Here is a 22,167-nt window from a genome sequence, read left to right as displayed (position 1 = left end):
TGCCAGTAATTGCATTAAACCCTCACTATTTACACTATTTGCTATATAGAGTCCAATTCAGTCTGGGACTGCTGTCATGGAATCCAGCCAAATGTTTTATAGAAGACTTTACTATATTACAGAAAGGGTAGTGTTGTGTATAGTGGAAAGAGCTTCAGAATTGAAGTCAGAAGTCTTGGTTTCTAGGTCTGGTTTCACTACAAGCAAGATTACTGGCCTGTTTTCTATTAGAAAAAAAAAATACCACCCTCGCTGATCTCACAGGTTATTTGTAAAGACATAAGAGGTAGTGTAGGTAAAAGGTTTTGTAAACAGCAAAGCACATTGTAAATATATGGGGTGTAGGTGAAGAAAGAGAGACAGAGATGGATTAATCTCTGGCATGGATCCTGGTTATAGTTCTGTGCCTACTTTCAAGGGAGTTTTCATATTTCAAAGTTGTTAGGGTGGAATGGAGTGTGGGAGGAGTTGTGGATGTCCTATAACCCTTTTCCCAAGTCTTGTTTATATTATAGCATTCTCTCCCCCTTAAATAATGTATTTTAAGGTTGACATGTCTCATTAATTTCTTTACACCAGGGTCAAATATCTCGCTTATATCATTAGACAATAATATCCCAAACTTTACTTACACATTAGGAGCAAAACTACCACTCTGTAGATTGTTTATATGACAAGGGCCTGGGGGAGCAGGGGAAACAGATTGTATTACTATTTTGACTGGAAACTACCTATTGTGGTTTTGTTTTACTTATTCGTTATTTTATGATATCAATTACAGAAATTATCTGCTTTTCACAATACACTTAGCAAAATTAAAAATTGTATCTGTTATTTACTTTTCATGAACTTATCCTCTTATCCTTGATCTTAAAAATTTTAATTGGCTTATTTGTGAAGAAAACCTGCCTTGTTGAATTAGTGGAAAGATGCTTTTTTTCTAGCTTTTTTATTTTTATGAGGTACTGTCCTCCAGCAATGTTTTCTCATGTGGCTATAAAGCAATGAAATATGTTAAAGACTCTTGAATATTGATAGTTGAGTATTGTCTAAAGTGTTAAGACTCAATTTCTCTGTCCTTAATGTTATTATAATTGATTATGTTTGTATTTAAATGTAGGTCTCGTTTCCAGTTTGGGTTAACCAGTGATAACTTACCAGTGTAGCCTCCTGAAATACTTTTTTTCTCAGAAGTCTCCATAACTTTTGAACAGGTAATATTACAAATGTATAATATAGATAACATGATTATCAATGCCAATTTAATTTATCCTGAAAACTTTTGGATAATCTGTTGCAATAATTGATTTAGGAAAATTAAGAAGACAATATTGGTGTGCTAGTGAGGAAAAAAGTGTCACAGTAATTAAGCTGTTTTTCCTTTTTTTTTTTTTTTTTAAGATTTTATTTATTTACTTATTTGAATGAGAGAGTGCACATGCTTGTGAGCCTGCAGGGAGGGGCAGAGGGTGAGAGAATCTCAAGCAGACTGGGCTAACCACCGAGCTTATGTGCTGCTCAGTCTCACGAATCTGAGATCTTGACCTGAGCCAAAATCTAGTCAGATGACTAAGCCCCCCAGGTGCTTCATGTTATTCATTTCTTAAATGGATTGTTTTTAGTTTTAATCCGCATGTTCAATATATTTCTTGGTCCTTTCAAAAATAGCTTAGGAGCTAATGGGAAAATCGATAAATTATTAAATTGTCTTTTTATTAAATATAATTTCAGTTGTCACTTTAATTTTTTAAGTGTATTTTTGGGGAAATTTTAAGAAGTAGAAAAAAAATGTTTTCAGTACTCAGTTTTAATTCCTCTTATATTTTGATGTATTTCCTTTTGGAAATGAATTTTTTCTTTTGTTTAAAATGTAGTTTTAACTGTATATTATAGATCTGAATTTATGTGTGTATTTTAATTCTTTTGATATCACAGACACTTTCTATGCCATAACCAGACTGGTAACATTTTTGACAATGGCAAAATACTTCAAATGGATGTAACAGTGGTTGGATCCTGGCGTTCCTTTTAGCTTGGTGGTAGGGGGGGTCCAAAATTCATTGTGACAGTCAGATGGAAGTAATTAACAGGCAATACCTTTTGTCTCCATAAATTTGCAAGAATCAATCTGTAATCCATGGCAGTAGCTTGTTGCAGTATAGCTGATGAAAACGGAGAAGGATTTAGAGAAGATAGTCTCTGGTTTTTCTGCTTATTAGTTGGAATTCTTTTTTAGAGCAAGCGTTCTTGGCCTTCAGTTCTGGGCTCTCTTAAGGCACCATTATTCTGAGATTTAGGGCATGTGTTCTTTTGTATGGTATTCCCCCCTGAACCCCCCCCCGTGAGAGTTCCTAACTTTTTTCAGATTCTCAGTGGGGATGTGGATTCAAAAGTTAAGAACCATGGACTTACAGGATTTTGTTAAAAAGTAGAGGTAGAGGGAAAGCTGTACAAAAAGTGCCTGCAAACAGTATCTTGTATTGAATTAATGTCAGTTTTCTTTTTTGTTCATTGTTTAATAATATAGAATCAGTTTTGCTTAGGAGAGAATGATTTCACTACTTTAGCTACTTAAGTCTTTTTTCTTTTTCTTTTTTTTTTTAAAGATTTTATTTTTAAGTAATCTCCCCACGCAGTGTGGGGCTTGAACTCACAACCCTGAAACCAGTAAGTTGCATGCTTCACTGACTGAACCAGCCAGATACCCCAAGTTTTTATTATAGTATTATATGATTTTCTCTTTTTAACATTATTTGAACTCACATTAAGATTACCAAAGTCTAATTGCTAGTAAGTAGCTTTTAAAAAACATTTCGATATATATACACTTTAAATATCTATATTTTCATTGCTAATAAGGAACTCTGCCTTAATGGACATAAAATATATACATTTATACATCACCCAAAACATGTTTATTTTATAAAGAGGTTAAATCTGTATATTGACTAACTCAAAACCATGTTGATTTCCAGTATTTATGAGCTGTGCCAAATTTTTGCTGCTTTCATGAACATAAAGATTATGCTAATCTTTAGATTTATCAGAGCTGTAAAACTTCTTTCTATCCTCAGAGTTTCTGATTTCTTTTTCATGCTTCTAAGATCCTGGCCTTTGAAACCCCAGGAACTGCTTTTTTCAGTTTAAAACTTTTTTTGATGCAAGTTGCAGAAACCAAGAGATAAAGTCCAGAACAGAAGAAAGATTAAATCCGTTTATCTTTTGGAATTGTTTCAAGAACCCAAAATGAGAATCGAGGTCTCCTGAATCCCAGCCTGGCTGCTACTATTGAATATGTATAGGGGCATAATAGTTTTTCTTTTCCTGCAAGAGAAAATCTACCCTGTGTGACAAAGGGATACCAGAGACACATTCTTTATTTCTCTATTCTTATTTTTTGTTGTCTTAAAACTGTTAAAAGTTGGGGCGCCTAGGTGGCTCAGTCGGTAAGCGTCTGCCTTCGGCTCGGGTCATGGATCCCGGGCTCCCTGCTCCACTGGAAGCCTGCTTCTCCCTCTCCAACTCCCCCTGCTTGTGTCCCTTCTCTCGCTGTGTCTCTCTCTGTCAAATAAATAAGACCTTAAAAAAAAAAAAAAAACAACTGTTAAAAGTCTTTGCTTACTATTTTGGGAGTTGAAAAATGGAAACTCCCTCTACAAACTCCTAACAACTCTGTGTTACCTTCTAGAACATAACTTTTACATAGCTGTAATTGTAGCGCAGATGCAAATCAGTGGCTTCTGTCATCATTTTACCTTGCAAGTATTACTAGTCATTGCATATCGTATTAATAACTATTATAGTTAATGATTGAGGAAATTTCCTGCTGTTGATGTTGCAAATGTCTCCTTGCGGATGGTGATGTTATTATTGTAGTAGTAGTACCAGTAGTCTTTGGTATGGTGGTTAAGGGCATGGCCTTCTTACTCAAACAGACCTACTTTTTTTTTTTTTTTTTAAGATTTTATCTATTTATTTGACAGAGAGAGACACAGCAAGAGAGGGAACACAAGCAGGGGGAGTGGGAGAGGGAGAAGCAGGCTTCCCGCTGAGCAGGGAGCCCGATGCGGGGCTCGATCCCAGGACCCTGGGATCATGACCTGAGCCGAAGGCAGACGCTTAACGACTGAGCCACCCAGGCGCCCCAAACAGACGTACATTTGATTCTTGCCTTTGATGCTTATTACTGTGAGACTTTTAAGCAATTTGCTCATTTATTTATTTACACTTTGGCTCAGTTTCCTTATTTCTTAGATGAGGAAAATAGTACCTATTCATAGGGTTGTTAGAATTAAGCAAAATTTCAGAGAAAGTGGTAAATCCTCTGTTATCTGTTTTTAATAACATTACTTCCTAGGACTGGGATTACTGAGTAAAAGAATGCAAATATTTTTGTATTTCTGGAAATGAATTGCCGTGCTGCTTTCTTTCTGAAAGTGGTATTCCGTTATGGAAAGTGGTATTCCGCAGCTGCTGTTATAAGAGAATGTGGTGGCATCAGCCTTTAGCTGTCTGTCTTATCTTCCTTAGTCAATATTCTTTTGTCGCTGCCTTCCCACAAATTTAATTTTTCAACAGATAGGCCTTTGCCAGAAGTGTAGACCCTGTTGCTGTTATTTTCAGTGACACAAAGGAGTGTTGCTGTGGTTTCCTACGCAGTTATTTGCTAAAGCTAATGTGTGTGTTCATCAGCACTTCTGCTTCTGGCAGGAGTCTGCACTTTATGGACATTTCTCTTCCCAGGAAAGGATAACAACCTTGCTATACCACTTTTCAAAAGTTAGCTTTTATTCTGGCATATGGGGCTTTGGACTAAAACTCAAGTTATTAGACTTTTTAGCTTTGTCATTAATGATAAACTTAAGTAAATTTTTAAGCTTTGCTTTATGCCTTAGTTGTGTTTGACACCTCCCTCTCAAAAATAGAGGTACTGATCTGTCTGTGCCATTAAATCTGCAGATGTTTTTGGGGGGCCAATCGTGTGCTGATGACACAGAGCAGTAGTCTACAGCCCAATAGTAAGCTGCTAACTGCTGCCACATTAATATGCTCCCTTGTTTAGTTTCCTCTAATCTGGAGAGAGATGTGAAATGAAGTTGGTAGCCTCCCTTGTTCTACTTTAGGAACTCAAGATTTTTTTTTTTCCCTCTGCTCAGGAAATTGTCAATGTCCTTTGTGTCTCTTGGTCTTAGGGTACTGGGAGAATTAAAAGTAGTCCCTTTCTAAGAATGTGGTTAGTTTGTGGTATAGAGTTGGTGTGTGTTCAGGGCTGAGAACCTAGATTATGCCAGAGTCTGAGATCTAAATTACTAGTGAGTCAGTGGTTTGGCAGTAGGTCACTAGATTCAGTAATTGGATGAAGCAGTAGACTGGAAAACCCTTAGGCAAGCAGAGGTTGAGACATCCTTAGAAGAGTTATAAAATCTAGACTGGCAGATGAGAACCAGGAGGTAAAGTACCAGTGTAAGGAATGTCTTGACAGAGGGACAGTTAAGAATTCAGGAAATCAACAAAAATGGAAGGTTCTGACCAAATGAGGCAAGAAATAAAAAATAGCACAAGAGAAAAAAAAAAAAACAAAATCCCCCAGATGTATAGCCTCTAGTACCAAGGACACTAGTTAAAAGGAAAATAAATAGCTAGTTCACTGTGTACAGACAAGCCAGATGAATGTGGAGAAGTATGATATCAGCTATTTTCTTTAAGACAAGGGAAAAAAGTGCAGATAACCTTGGCTTTAACTTGGAATCCTAGATGTGTGAACAGTATGTCTCTTTTGACCTGCTCTGAAAAGATTGGAGGAAACTGGTTATGATTGTTTGAAGTATTCAAGTTGAAAGAAGTTGCTGAAGGTAGGATACCTTTTTAGCTTAAGAAAACGACTCTAATGGGCGCCTCGGTGGCTCAGTCGGTTAAGCGGCTGCTTTTGGCTCAGGTCATGATCCCAGGATCCTGGGATTGAGCCCCACATGGGCTCCCTGCTCAGCGGGGAACCTGCTTCTCCCTCTCCCTCTGTCTGCCACTCTGCCAACTTGTGCTTTCTATCCCTCTGTCAAATAAATAAATTAAATCTTAAAAAAAAAAAGACAGGACTCTAAGCACGGTACTGGTTTTTTTTTTTGCCTTTTTTTTTTTTTTTTTTTTTTTAAACTTTAGGGGGAGTGGGAGAGGGAGAAGCAGGCTTCCTGCGAACAAGGAGCCCGATGCAGGGCTTGATCCCGGGACCCTGGTATCATGACCTGAGCTGAAGGCAGACTAAGCACTGTACTGTTAGGGACATTTTTAAGCAAGTTTTTTGATCTAGTTAAGAGGGCTCTTGATGATACTTTATTTAAATTCTTAAATTTACAAGTAAGGAGACCGGATCCTCAGCAAAAGTAACTGGCCCTGGTTTACTCAAGAATTTAGAGGCAGAACTTCTTTACCATTTGAGAATATTTGTAGAAAATTTATAGCTACTCGTATTTCAGTAACTAATATTCCTTTTATTAAATTGTCTCCACCTAGTGGCAACAGATATTTTGCAAAGCTGCCTACAAACATTGGAAAAACTGCTAGGGGAAACTATTCTTCACAGCTTTCAAGAGGAGTCAGCCTGGTTGGTGACAGTTGTATTGCTTTTGCAAAGGAAAAGGAGGAGACGTGTGCCTGATGCTTACTTTCATGTTCCATAACCTTATTAAGGAATTTGTAAGTTTGGCAGCACATTGTTGACAGTGTAAGAAGTTAGTATGTTAAGCTTGTACTTAAAAATTTTCATATACACACATATATTAGGGTATATGTATATATTCACATGTATAAATTTTTTTTCTCCTTATCTTTGTAATGAGTTAAAGTGATAGCATGGTAACTTCCATCAGTGGAGAAGAGATAAACTAAACAATAAATGATGTTGCCAGTTAGTTACGTGGTGGCAGGGAAAGGGGCACAGATTCTGAGTTCTTAAATGTAAAAAATGAAACTCTGAAAATATTAGAGAAAACTTTAGGTGGATGGTGGACGTTTTTATAATTTTAGAGTGTAGATTTAGAGTGTGGATTAGCTTTCAAAGAAGCCATATAGGGAAAGATAAATATGTTAAAAAAATAAATAAAAAATAGAATCTATGACCTTAAGAAGTCAAAGCCAAAGAACAGAAAAACAAACTGGGAAAAATATTTAACACTCATGGACAGATAAAAGGTCAATTTCTTTAACAGAAAAATTTTTTGAAAATCAGCCTATTAGCACAAGCAGGGGTGGGGAGCAGATGGAGAGGGAGAAGCAGGCTTCCCGTTGAGTGGGGCTCCATCCCAGGGCCCCAGGATCATGAATGACCTGAGCCGAAGGCAGATACTTAACTGAGCTACCCAGGCGCCCCGCAAACCAGCTTTTTTTTTTTTTTTTTTAAAGATTTTATTTATTTATTTGACAGAGAGAGCACAAGCAGGGGGAGTGGCAGGCAGAGGGAGAGGGAGAAGCAGGCTCCTCAAGGAGCAGGGATCCCAATGTGGGGCTCGATCCCAGGACCTTGGGATCATGACCTGAGCTGAAGGCAGTCGCTTAACCAACTGAGCCACCCAGGAGCCCTGCAAACCAGCTTTTTAAAAAACTAATAGAAATGGATATATAGTAATTGACAGGCAAAAAAAATGGCCAATAAAACAGTGAAAAATACTCGATCACTCATCATTGAAGCGTTGAGATTAAAACATCAGTGAAGTATTGTTTACTACCTACTAGATTGGGCAGGCTTAAAAAAGTTGTTAATCCTTAATTGGTAGAAGGGTAAATTGGCATAGCAAGTTAGCAATATTTGTCAGAATAAAAAAAATCTGCCTTTCGGTCCAGTAGTTTTTCCTTTAGGAATTTGCTGAGGCAACTTCTTACCTAGGGTAACTTGTTGTCAAAGATAAAGTTAGCAAAACATACATGAAATCAATGAATGGATAAATGGTGAACCACATCTTTATTGGGGACAGTTTCAGGAACTTCTAGTAGTATTTGGAAATGCCATAGGTTTCCTTAGATTGCTAAAAACTAATCTTTAGCTCGAACAGCGAGTTTTCAACCCTGACTGTACATAAAAACCACCTGGCTGATTTTCTAACGATGTCAGGAGCCCCGGATATAATGACTCAATTGTTCTGAAATGGGACCTTGTTATCTGAATTTTTGAAAAGATCTCCAGGTGATACCTATATGCAGCCAAATTTGAGAACTACTTCTAGAGGAAGACTGTTTTTCCTGTGGATGTGTTGAATTTTCTTTTGGCAAAAGCCAGTACTCCATTGGGCAAGTAAACTGATGAACATATTTTTTTAAAATTTTTCTCACTCTGCCATTGGCTTTCTCAGGGTGTATTAGTTTCCTGTTGCTTACAGTACTGGCAGTCGGAAGTCTAAAATGGGGCATAAGGGATTAAAATCAAGATGTTGGCAGGCCTGCATTTCTTCTGGAAGCTCTAGGGGAGAATTCATATCTTTTCTAGCTTCTAGAGGCTTGCTGACACCCTCTTGGCTCATGGGTCCTTCCTTTATCTTCATATCAGAAGCATAGCTTCTTAGATTTCACTCTTTGACTACTATCCCTGTCTCCTTCATCACATCGCCTTCTCTCTTATAAGGACTCTTCTGATTATACTGGACCAAACTCACATAATCTAGGATAATCTCCCCATCTCAGAATTCTTAATTTAATCACACTGGCAAAGTCCTTTTTGTCATGTAAGGTGACATAGTCACAAATTTGGGCATTAAGATGTGGACACTTTGGGGGGCCCATACAGTGTACCACAGTTAGAGACTTAATTGAGGAGGCCACTAAAAATTTATAAATGAAATATTTTAGTTTATCTTAAATTGATATCATAGTGTATCCCAAAGAGTAAATTAACTTCTATATACACTTAACCATAGTGTATCCCAAAGAGTAAATTAGTAAGTTATGATTAATGTCCCCTCAGGAACAATATGCAGTTTTTTTTTCTTTGTTGTTAGAAATGTAGGTTGGATAGGATAGGCTGTGTTGTCTCATTTTTATTACAACAAAAATAATAGCTATCATATATTCTTCACAGGATTCTGTGAAATAGGTACTTTATTTCAGCCGTGGCAGGATTTCATACTTTGCTTTTTGTCTTGTGTTCCAAGAGTAGTTTGCATAGCAGGGTTGAGGTACTGCCGATGAGGTGTTTTGAACCAGATGCGGTAATTCATAACATTGATATATGGTGGGATAATTTTGAATAGTACTCTTTTTTTTTTTTTTTAGAGATTTTATTTATTTATTTGACAGAGAGAGACACAGCAAGAGAGGGAACACAAGCAGGGGGAGTGGGAGAGGGAGAAGCAGGCTTCCCGCAGAGCAGGGAGCCTGATGCGGGGCTCAATCCCAGAACCCCGGGATCATGACCTGAGCCGAAGGCAGATGCTTAGCGACTGAGCCACCCAGGCGCCCCGAATAGTACTCTTCTATACCTGTGAGTTCAGTTAACAAGCTCAGAGTTTCCTTTGATCCTTATTCCACTTTTTCTTTTTAAACTGCATGTTCTTGGGGTGCCTGGGGGGCTTAGTCGGTTAAGTATCTGCCTCCTGCTCAGATCATGATCCCTGCCTGGGTCGTGGGATCTAGCCCCACATGGGGCTCGGCTCCCTGCTCAGCGGGGAGCCTGCTTCTCCCTCTCCTGCTCCCCCTGCTTGTGTTCTGTCAAATAAATAAAATCTTAAAAACAAAAAACAAAAAACCCTGCATGTTCTTTTTTCTTACAGTTTTGACTACTGTAAGCTGAAATTTCCCACCAGAACCTTTCATGCTTCAGATGTGTTTATTGACCTGCATATAGCTTATATGCAACAAATCTAAAACAGAATTCAACTTTTCATCCCTTCCTAGAAAATGCATACCATTTCCTGTTTAAAAACATTTTTAGGGCGCCTGGGTGGCTCAGTTGGTTAAGCGACTGCCTTCGGCTCAGGTCATGATCCTGGAGTCCCGGGATCGAGTCCCACATCAGGCTCCCTGCTCAGCAGGGAGTCTGCTTCTCCCTCTGACCCTCCTCCCTCTCATGCTCTCTGTCTCTCATTGTCTCTCTCGCAAATAAATAAAAAAAAAAAAAAAAAAAAAAAAAAACATTTTTAAAACTTTTTTTAATGTGATAAAATATATAAAAATTGCCATTTTTAATTGTAGACTTCAGTGGCATTAAGTACATTCACATTGTTGTGTTACCATCACCACTGTCCATCTCTAGAACTTTTTCTTCATCCCAAACTGAAATTCTGTATTCAATAATAGGAGCTCTTCATTACTTTCTCCCTCCCCCCAGCTCCTAGTAACCATTATTCTACCTTTTATGAATTGGACTATTCTGGTATTTCATCTAAGTAGAATCATACAATCTTTGTCTCTTTGTGTTTGGCTTTTTTTTTTTTTTTTTTTTAACTTAGTATAGTGTTTTAAAGGTTCATGCATCAGAATTTCATTCCATTTTGAGGCAGAATAGTATTTCATTGTACATACATACTACATTTTGTTTACCCATTTATCTGTTGATGGACATTTTGTATTGTTTACACCTTTTGGTTATTGTGAATAAATGTTAAGAACATGGGTATACAAATACCTGTTTTAGTCCTTGCTTTCAATTCTTTGAGGTATATACCTAGAATTGGAATTGCTGGATCATATTGGTAATTCTGTGTTTCATTTTTTGAGGGACTTGCCATACTTTTCAAAAATGGCTGTATCATTTTACATTTCCAGCAGCAGTGCTCTAGGGTTTGAGTTTTACCACATCTTCACCAATACTTTGTTTTCTATTTTTTGATAATAGTCATATAGCCATCCTAGTGGGTATAAAGTGTGATATCTTGTGGTTTTGATTTGCATCTTTCTAATGATTAGTGATATTGAACATTTCTTCATGTACTTGTTGGCCATCTGTATATCTTCTCTGGAGAAATGTGTCTATTCAAGTCTTTTTCCCCTTGTTTTAATTGAGTTGTTTGTTGTAGTAATTCTTCATATATTCTGGATATTAATCCTTTATCAGATACATGATTTGCAAATATTTTCTCCCATTTTTTGGGTTTCCTTTTCATTCTTGATAGTGTCCTTTGATGTAGTAAAGGTTTTGATTTTTTTTTTTTTTTTTTTTTAAAGTAAGCTCTAAGCCCAACATGGGGCTTGAACTCACCACCTGAGATCATGAGTTGCCTGCTATATTGACTGAGCCAGCCAGGTGCCCCTTAAAGGTTTTAATTTTAATAAAGTCCAGTTCATCAATTCTTTCTTTTATTGTCTGTGCTGTTGGTGTCCTATCCAAAAAAACCATTGTTAAATTCAGTGTCCTGAAGAGTTTCCTTTATGTTTTCTTCTAAGAGTTTTATAGTTTTAGTTCTTAACCTTTAGATCTTTGATCTGTTTTGAGTTAATTTTTGTAAATGGTAGGTTATTGTCTAACCTTGTTCTTTTGCATGTGGGGATATCCAGTTTTCCCAGTACTTTTTGTAGAAAAAACTGACCTTCCCCTGTTGAATGGTCTTGGCATTTGTGTCAAAATAACTTCCCATGTATGTGAGGATTTACTTCTGGGCTTTGTATTCTACTCCTTTGATTGGTCTATATGTCTGTCTGTGTTCCAATACACAGTTCGTTTAATTACTGTACCTTTGTAGTAAGTATTGAAATCAGAAAGTATTGAGTCATCTAACTTGTTTGTGTTCAGGGTTATTGTGGTTGTTTGGGGTTCCTCGAGATTCTTTTTTTTTTTTTTTTTTAAAGATTTTATTTATTTATTTGAGAGAGAGAGAATGAGAGAGAACACATGAGAGGGGATAAGGCCAGAGGGCAAAGCAGACTCCCTGCCGAGCAGGGAGCCCGATGCGGGACTCGATCCAGGGACTCCAGGATCATGACCTGAGCCGAAGGCAGTCGCTTAACCAACTGAGCCACCCAGGCGCCCTCCTCGAGATTCTTTTATTTATTTATTTATTTTAATGATTTTATGTATTAATGGGGGGGGTGCGAGAAAGAGAGAAAAGCAGACTCCCTGCTGGATCCCAGGACCCAGAGATCACGACCCGAGCTGAAGGCTGATGCTTAACTGAGCCACCCAGGCGCCCCTCCTTGAGATTCTATATGAATGTTAGGATGGGGTTTTTGATTTCTGCAAAAACCATCAGGATTTTGATAGGAATTGCATTGAATCTGTAGATTGCTTTGGTAGTATTGTCATCTTAACAATATTAAGTCTTCTGATCCACGAACATAGCATGGGGTATCTTTCCATTTACTTATGTCTTTCAGCAGTGTTTTATAATTTTCAGTGTACAAATCTGTGCCTTGGTTAAATTTATTCCTAGTAGTATTCTTTCTGATGCTTTTGCAAATGGAATTGTTTTCTTGATTTCCTTTTCAGAGCATTTATTGTTAATGTATAGAAATGCAATTGATTTTTGTATGTTGATTGCAGTTTTGCTGAATTCATTTAATCAGTTTAGTTTTTAACTTTTTTGTGGAGTCTTTAGGGTTCACTATATATAAGATCGTATCATATGTAAACAGATACTTTTTCTTTTCCAGTATGGATGCCTAATTGATCTGGCTAGACTTCCAATATAATATGTTGAATAGAAGTGGCAAAAATACCATTTCCTGTTTTGGTTTCTCACTTTTTTTTTTTTTTTTTTTTTTTTTTTTAGCATCAACAGCTTAACAGCCACAAGCTTGAGAGTTTATGACTTTCTTCTCCTTTCTTTTTCATTTCCTACACCCCATGTATTTTGCCTCCTAAGTATTTTGTAGCTCTGCTGCCCCTAATTCATCCTTACTATTAACAGACTCATTGTATTAATTTCTTTTTGAATTATTGCACAAGCCCTTTAACTAGTATTCTTGCTTCCTGCAAGTCCATCCTCCACTGTTACCAGAGTTGATCTGTCTCAGCAGCAAGTCTCACCTTGTCATTCAATTGTTGATTTTTCCTGAGATCTTTGCATGGCTTTTAGGCTTCCCTGATCTGGTCCACAGTTTAATTCTTCAGCCTGACTCCATGCTACTCCCTATCTCTTTTCACTCATTTAATAGTGATCTAGTTAGAGTGCCCCAACACACCATACTGAGTTGTGCCTTTGCTTATTATGATGATCCTTCTGGACTGCTTTCCTTTCCTCAATTGGTTAACTTCACTTGACCTTAAAGTCTCTTCTTTCAAGGAGGAATCTCTTTCTCTGGGAAACCTTTTCTGCTTTTCCATTTGACTGTTGTTTGTTGTTTTGGTTTGGTTTTTTGGTACTCTTGTAGCATTTACCAAATTGTATTGAAAACATGTTCAGGACACACTAGCTTATAAGCTCTTGGAGGGTCTCTTTTCCTATCACATGGTAGTTCTCAGTAAATGTTTCCTAAACTGTTGAACTCAGCTGTGTTTCTTTATGGGTCTGTTAGCTAGCTTCTAATATGGATAGGCAGAGGGACAGAAGGAAAACAAGGCTGCTGCTGATACAACTGGTGTTGACTAATATTAGACCTTGGTAGGTGCATTCTGAAGCCTTGGGGAAAGACTGAATCGGGTCATTAAGAAACTGTTGCAGGGGTCGGGGGGCTGGAGGTTCGGGGAAAATGAAGGAGTATTAGAGGAGATGAGATAGGGATGGGTGGTAAGTATGGTAGGAGGGCACAGATCACTAATTATCTAGATGTGCATTTTAATTGGTTCTTTAAAAAATTTTAAAACAATTTTCCTCTAATAATAACTCAGTTATATAAGACTAGAAAATATTGTTACCAGTACTCAAAACCTTAAGACTGGGTAATGAAAATTTGGTAAATCATCTTTGAAAGGTTCCTGCTCTGTGCTCTACAATATGTAAAAGATATAATCCAATTAGGAATTGATTATATTACCTTTTTAAATAAAGATGCTGTTAGGTTACCAAAGTAATTTAGATGAGCATTCCAGATGTTTAGGACAGTGGTGTCTTTTTCAATAAAGAATACTGTCTTTGTGTCTTTAGAAGCTTACAAAAATTAATGTCTGTCTTACAGCTGTAGTTTTAGATTAAACTGCTGCAAGTGGTTTTTATGAGGTGATACTTACTGCAGGCAATGTTATGATGGCAATTGGATTGCTTAGTCAGAATTTATTATGGCTCCCTGGTTTGCCTAGTCTTGAATATATTTCTAAAATCGAACACCTGTATCCTGTAAGCAAGCAGTGTTTTAATTAAGGAACAAATAATTTGCTCATTCACATGTAGTATAAAGAGGGAAAAAAAAGTCCTAAAGATTGAGAGAGTTAATTTGATGTGACCTGTATTTACTTTATGTTCAGAAGGGACAGTAACCATGGAAGAAAAAGATAAATTTCTTGGTTTAAAATAAAGAGAAGTTGTTTTGTTTCATAGTGCTTAGGGAAGCAAATCTCAAATGAGGAAAAGTGCTTCATGGGAAGATGGGATAATCTGAAATTACTGTATTTTCTGATATATATTTCACAATTTGAAAAACAAATTAAGGAAACAAATCATGTACAGGATAAAGACATAAGTGTTGGCTGCAAGGAATTGGTTATACACTTAAACTACTTTTGGCAAGTATGGTAGGCTGTCCACATTCTAATCCTTGGAATCTGCAATGTTACTTCGGGGCTGAGGTGTATGTGTGAGGAAGTCTTTGCAAATGTCATTAAGTTAAAGGTCTTGTTATGAAGAGATTATCCTGGATTATCTGGGTGGGTTCTAAATGTCCTCATGTGTAGAGGAGGCAATGTGGCCACAAGCGAAGGAATGCCAGCTGGAAGAAACAACACAGAGTTTCCAATAAAACCTCTGGAAGAAGCTCAGCCCTGCCAGCACCTTAATTTCGGCCCAGTGATACTGATTTAGGACTTCTGGCCTCCAGAATTAAGAGAGTATGGTAATTTGTTAGAGTTCTAGGAAACAACTCTCATACAGCGATCATTTTTCAAAGTGTAAATGGACGTTTCTAAACACCCCATTTACCTAAACTCTTTCTCCTTTGGGGGGGTATAATTTATAGCTTACTCATACTAGTCTTTAGTTCTGTTTGAAATACTCTGAATAGACCAGGCAATTTTTATGATTATGATTGTGATTATGATTGCAGCTATACTTTGGTAAGAGTACAGTTTGACTCTTAAAATTTTACAACACAGGGTCAGCCTTTTTGCTTGCATATCTGCTATTTAATATGAATTATTTCAGCTATACTACAGAAAATGTACATGTGAGGCTCTTATTGAGAATTGTTATGAGTTCACTGTGGCCCAGCATGTGCTAGGGTCTCACTTGAGACTTTGATGTATTGGGACTCTGACCAAAGGATAAAGGCCACCATGTAGGTTCTTTTTTAAAGATTTTATTTCTTTATTAGAGCACGAGCCAGGGGAGGGACAGACAGAGGGGAGACAGACTTCCTGCTGAGCAGGGAGCCTGATGTGGGGCTCCATCCCAGGACCCCGAGATCATGACCTGAGCTGAAGGCAGACCGATTAAACCACCCAGGCGCCCCTCGTCCTCTATCCTTAATGATCAGACTCCAGTGTACCTGGCCTGTATTATCTTAGTCCCTTCAAAGATTGTGTTTGAGGAGGGAGGGATAATCTAAGAGACATCCATTTGAATGTCTTTGAATGTTCTGCAAAGCTGTAGTTCAAGATGAGCTTCTTTATGTTATGTTGTATCCTTTTATAAAGATTGCACAAGTTTCTAATGAAGTTTGGGCCAGAAATGTCTCTATCCAGTATTTCTCTTTTTCTTTTAAGCTTCTAGGAACTACACTTAGTATTCAGCCACATACAGTTTACTAGCAGTAGACAGCTGACAGATCTCTTTCTGGCAATTTTTTGTTACTGAAAAGGCCTTAAAGAGTAGTCTTGGATTAATTGGCCTGCTGATTGATTTTTTTTTTATCACAGGCACATAACCAAACATTTTTATGTTTCTTTCTAAAATAATTTAATCTTTTTTTTTTTTTTTTTTTTTTAAAGATTTTATTTATTTATTTGAGAGAGAGAATGAGAGAGAGAGCACATGAGAGGGGGGAGGGTCAGAGGGAGAAGCAGACTCCCTGCTGAGCAGGGAGCCCGATGCGGGACTCGATCCCAGGACTCCAGGATCATGACCTGAGCCGAAGGCAGTCACTTAACCAACTGAGCCACCCAGGCGCCCCAATAATTTAATCTTTTTAAAAGGTGATTAATGTAAAATTTTTAGTAAGTTAGGGAGTGGCTAAGTAATTTTTCTTCCTAATCTTCTACATGTTGGGTGGAGGGGGGCTGAGAAATAAGAATGTTTATTTATTGAAATAAATCAAGGAAATGATGCCCTCTCCATTTTATGACCATCATTCATGAAATATGCCGGGCACTTTATATGAACATCTCATTTAACTTTGCCAATGACTGTAACTTTGCAGATTAAAAAAAAAAAAAAAAAGACCTTGAGAAATTTGGATATAGGTCCATAACCAGTAGCAGCCAGTACTAGGATGCATATGCAAGCTGATCCAGTTCCAAAAATCATTTACTGTACTTCCTGGGTGTTTCATTTGTTATATCATAAAATAAAGACATACCTAAAATACAAAGTTCTCTGTCCTTATTCTTGAGGAATTTATGGTTTAGTCTATCCATTTTTCCTTCTAGGGGAGCTAGAGAATGGTCTTGGGAGCAAATGTATGGCCCATTCAGGGGAGTTGAGGGTCTTAGGGGTCTCAAAGAGTTGAATGGGAATGTGTATTACTATTGTTTTCAGTTTTTCACATGAAACCTGTTCTTTGCCACATCTAATCTCTAATATACTTGACCATGATTTTTTAATACTCCCCTCAACCAATTAAAGGATTGTAGATTAGGGGTGGGATTAAAAAAATGGCACTTTAGGGGGCCTCTAGTTGCCAGGCACTATTAAAAGAAATTTATGTAGGAACAGTGTTGTGATTAGTGGTTAGGTCCTTAGACTAGTCTTCAGAAGACTAATCCATAATGTAATTAAACCTAGTATACAGATTTTCCAGTAGTTCATATACTTCATTAAATTCATTACTTAAGTATAATTTTTTTTTTTTTTTTTTTTAAGATTTATTAGAGGGAGAGAGTATGTGCGTGCGTGAGGTGGTGGGGTGGGGAGGATTGGACAGAGGGAAATAGAGAATCCCAAGCAGGCTCCACACCCAACGACCTGAGCTGAAACCAAGAGTCCGACACTTAACTGACTGTGCCACCCAGGTGCCCCTAAGTATAGTACCTTTTTTTTTTTTTTAAGATTTTATTTTGTTTATTTTAGAGAGAGAGACCATGTAAGCAGGGAGAGGGGCAGAAGTAGAGGGAGAGAAGCAGACCCCCGCTCATCTTGGAGGCGGGTGATCATGACCTGGGCCAAATTCAAGTGTTGGATGCTTAACCAAATGAATCACCCAGGCACCTCTATAGTATGTTTTTCTTCCTAATCTTCTGGAAAGAAGACTTATGGAAAACTTAGAGTGGAAAAACTTAGAGTGGAAATTTTAGTTTCTAAGTTGGGGACTTAGTGAATTTTTGTCCTGAAAAAGTAATTTTTACATTCATTTAAAAAATTATTCTTCTTCTTAAAGCTTGAGTTACATGATAAATTTTAGGAGCCAAATTATAATAGAATGATAAATTTTTAATAGTTGTATTCATATTTTCCTGAAAGTAAACACAAAATTTCTCAGGCAGGGATGGATTAATTATTACAGCAATAACCCCATTGCTCCAATTGTTCCCTCTCAGTGATGCAGTGAGACCTGGATGTTCATTTGGTAGTTAAGGAACCTGAAAAACATGAATCTGGGAGCTTGTATAGGTGTTGCCCACCTCCTGAAAGAGGGAGGGAGACCTTTGCTTCTCAAATTCTCCTTGGTTACAGAAGGGGAGGATCCTAGGTTCTTAATCTTTGGAATGTAAATGAATGTGGGGAGGGGTAGGGAGATAAGACAGGTGTCAGAATTTAACAACCCATGAATGTCTCCATAGTCTCATACCCCCTGAAATATAAATACATACTTCTAAAGAGGTAAATCTCAAGGGCGCCTGGGTGGCTCAGTTGGTTAAGCGACTGCCTTCGGCTCAGGTCATGATCCTGGAGTCCCGGGATCGAGTCCCACATCGGGCTCCCTGCTCAGCGGGGGGTCTGCTTCTCCCTCTGACCCTCTTCCCTCTCGTGCTCTCTGTCTCTCATTCTCTCTCTCAAATAAATAAATAAAATCTTAAAAAAAAAAAAAAAAAGAGGTAAATCTCTTTTATCTATTCAGTTATCTTTAACTTTTCAAAACTTCTCTTTTGCAGGACAGATTTGTATGCTCAAATAGCCCTAACTATGCAGATACATAAAAATATTTTCTCTACACATAGAAAACAGACCAACTGATAAATTTTCCTTTTGTCTTGCTTTTCCTCCCATGTTATCTTGAAGTATGTGTGTTTGGTCATGAAAATAAAAAACGTTAAGATTGTCTAACTTGAGCTCCTTTATAGAGTTATTCAGCAAATATTGATTAACTGCTATATGCCAGGCACAGTGCAGGGTTCTGGGGATATTGTGGTGAATAAGATAAATACTCTGCATTCAAGGGACTTAGAGACTATAGAAGTGGTGTGGTGGAAAAGGAAAAGAGAGTAGACATGAGAAAATGGCAAAGTTAGAATTTTAGAATGCATGAAGGAGCTAGCAGTGGCAAAATCTTGGGGGGGATGGGGGGACGAAGGCGTTCTGTTCCAGATGGAAGGGATGCACTAGTAAAAAGATTCTAAAATGAGAATGAGCTTGGCAAGATAGATAAAGAGAAAGATGGCAAATGTGGCTGAAGCATAGTGAACAGAACTCAAAATCACAAAGTGCATTTAGGTGTTTGGATTTTTTTTTTTGTATTGCTAAAATAGGATCACGTTATATATATTTTGCCCTACAACTTTTTAAAAAAATTAATGTATGTTATATACATATGTTGAATTCCATGTCAGCATGTATAGCTCTATAGCTTTGGCTATATCCTAATTAGCCATGTTCCTATTGACAGACATATATAGACTTTTACGATTTTTTGCTATCACAAACAATGCTGTGATCACCATTCTTGTATATATGTTTATTACATATCTGTGTGAGAATTTTTGTTGGTTAGATTTCCTGAGAGAACCATTACAAGGTCAGAACTTTTGACAGATTCAGGCAGATTTGAGAGGTGAAGATTCAGCCAGTACAGTACAGTGTTATTTTTTGATTTGGCCAGAGAGCAGAGACAGTTCTTTTGGTATGTTTTCTATTTGTCAGATGCTGTTTTTTGATTTGTAACTTAATTTTATTGAATTTTTAAAAAAAGGATAAATAAATGAGATTATTTTAGGGTTTAAGGTACCTGTGTATGTTAAAATATATGTATTGAAGTTCTGAGCTAATGTGTCTGTCTACTATTACACTTTTTTTGAAGTAAATCATATTTTTTCTTATTTTTAAAAAATTTAAATTAATTGACATGTAATGTATTACTAGTTTCAGAGGTAGAGGTCAGTGATTCATCAGTCTTACATAACACCCAGTGCTCATTACATCACATGTCCTCCTTAATGTCCATCAACCAGTTTCCCAATCTCTCCACCCCCATCCCCTCCAGCAGCCCTCAGTTTGTTTCTTATGATTAAGAGTCTCTTATGGTTTGTCTCCCTCTCTGATTTCATCTTGGTTTATTTTTTCTCTCTTCCCCTGTGAAGTTTTGTTTTTAAATTCCTCTGTTTTGTTTCTTAAATTCCACATGAGTGAGATCATATGATAATTGTCTTTCTCTGATTGACTTACTTTGCTTAGCATAATATAATCCTTCTAGTTCCATCCATGTCATTGCAAATGGCAAGATTTCATTTTTTTTTTTAATGGCTGAGTAGTATTCCATTGCATACACACACAAACACACACACACACACCCACCCACCCACCTCACATCTTTTTAATCCATTCATCTGTTGATGGTATCTAGGCTCTTTCCATAGTTTGGCTATTGTGGACGTTGCTACTATGAACATTGGGGTGCAGGTGCCCCTTCGGATCCCTACATTTGTATCTTTGGGGTAGATACCTAGTAGTGCAACTGCTGGGTCATAGGGTAGCTCTATTTTTAACTTTTTGAGGAATCTCCATACTGTTTCCAGAGTGGTTGCCATTCCCACTAACTGTGTAGGGAGGGTTCCCCTTTCTCCGCATCCTTGCCAGCATCTGTCCTTTCCTGACTTGTTAATTTTAGCCATTCTGACTGGTGTGAGGTGGTATCACATTGTGATTTTGATTTGTATTTCCCTGATGCGAGTGATGTTGAGCATACTTTCATGTGTCTGTTGGCCATCTCCATGTCTTCTTTGGAGAAATGTCTGTTCATGTCTTCTGTCCATTTCTTGATTGGATTATTTGTTCTTTGGGTGTTGAGTTTGATAAGTTCTTTATAGATTTTGGATACTAGCCCTTTATCTGATAAGACATTTGCAAATATCTTCTCCCTTTCTGTCAGTTGTCTTTTGGTTTTGTTGACTGTTTCCTTTGCTGTGCAAAAGCTTTTTTTTTTGAAATTAAGGTTTTTATTTATTTATTTGAGAGAAAGAGATAGCCAGAGAGAGCACACGAGTGGGGAGGAGAGGGAGGAGCAGGCTCCCTCCCAGTGAGCAGAGCCTGACGTGGGGCTTGATCCCAGGACTCTGGGATCATGACCTGAGCTGAAGGCAGACGTTAACCAGCTGAGCCACCCAGGTGCCCCAGGAAATGTTCTTTGATGAGGACAGGTCATATGTGCTCTGTATGGTTTGCTGTGCAAAAAGCTTTTTATCTTGATGAAGTCCCAATAGTTCATTTTGCCCTTGTTTGCCTTGCCTTTGGAGATGTGTCTTGCAAGAAGTTGCTGTGGCTGAGGTCACAACGGTTGCTACCTGTGTTCTCCTTGAGGATTTTGATGGATTCCTGTCTCACATTTAGGTCTTTCATCCATTTTGAGTCTTATTTTTGTGTATGGTGTAAGGAGATGGTCCAGTTTCGTTCTTCTGCATGTGGCTGTCCAATTTTCCCAACACCATTACTATTACACTTCTAAAGAATGTGGATAGAATAATGACATCAACCAGTAAGTTCTTAATTGTATGTTGTTCAAAGACAATAAATTTAAAAATGGGGTGTGCGTTTCCATAGAGATTTCTGTAATAGTCATACATAGCTTAATTTATCCAGTTTTCATCTCGAGTACATTCCTAAGGCCACATACTGTAATTATGCTCTAAATGCCAAATTGCTTTGTCCTCAAAACCATGCCACTGTACACTTCAGTGATTTAAGAATTCCTGTTTCTCCATATTCTAACACCAGATATTATTAGTCATCTTAATTAAGTTTGTCAGTATCACAAACCAAAAATAGAGCTTATGTAAATAGCAGTGTTTTGATTTGCAATTTAGTGTTTATTAGTGAAGTTGAGTATAGTCATTTTGCCTATATTAAGTTGCCTTTTAAATTGTCTTGAGGGACGATTCAGGGTACATTATGGATATTTGCCTTATACATGTTGCAAATATTTTCTCCTTGTCTGTCGCTTATCTTTTAAGTTTGCTTATGATGTCTTTCCTTGATTTTGTATAGAAGTTTAAAAAATTTATTAGGTGAAATGTGAACTGCTTTTAAAGTATTCTGGTATTGAATCTTGCTTATTAGCCTGTCTTCCTAATCTTAATAGTATGCAGCCTTCTACCCTCTTTTTTTTTTATATATATCTTGTGTAATTGTTTTTTAATGCCCTTAATCCTTCTGTAATTTTTAAAAAAGATTTTATTTATTTGAGAACGAGAATGGGGTGGGGGAAAGCGGGAGTGGGAGAGAGAGAGAATTTTAAGCAGACTCCCCACTGAGCAGGGAACCCCACATGGGGCTTGATCTCATGACCCTGAGATCATGACTTGAGTCAAAATCAAGAGTCCAACTGAGCCACCCAGGTGCCCCAATCCTTCTGGGATTTTTAATTTATTTGTTTAGGTACATCTGATTTAATTTTTAAAATTTAAATATTTGTTTAAATCCTTCTTTAAAATATCTTAAATTACATAAATTCACATGTCTGTTTTTGAACCCTTTGTTTTGTTGCATTAATCTGATCGTCTTTTCTTTAGACCATAGT

At 37.4% G+C, this 22,167-nt stretch overlaps 1 protein-coding gene across 1 annotated transcript in view; it reads left to right on the top strand.

The window, feature by feature from the left end:
* RNF2 (ring finger protein 2) overlaps window positions 1-22,167 on the top strand; it is a 49,011-nt gene that overhangs the window by 5,818 nt on the left and 21,026 nt on the right. The window contains exon 2 of the mRNA XM_036070073.2: window positions 1,121-1,214. The gene's annotated coding sequence lies outside the window, so the exon portion shown is untranslated. The remainder of the gene's footprint in view (window positions 1-1,120; window positions 1,215-22,167) is intronic.

Source organism: Halichoerus grypus, chromosome 7 (assembly GCF_964656455.1).
Source record: "Halichoerus grypus chromosome 7, mHalGry1.hap1.1, whole genome shotgun sequence".
NCBI lineage: Eukaryota > Metazoa > Chordata > Mammalia > Carnivora > Phocidae > Halichoerus > Halichoerus grypus.
This window is presented reverse-complemented; position numbering and strand designations above follow the sequence as displayed.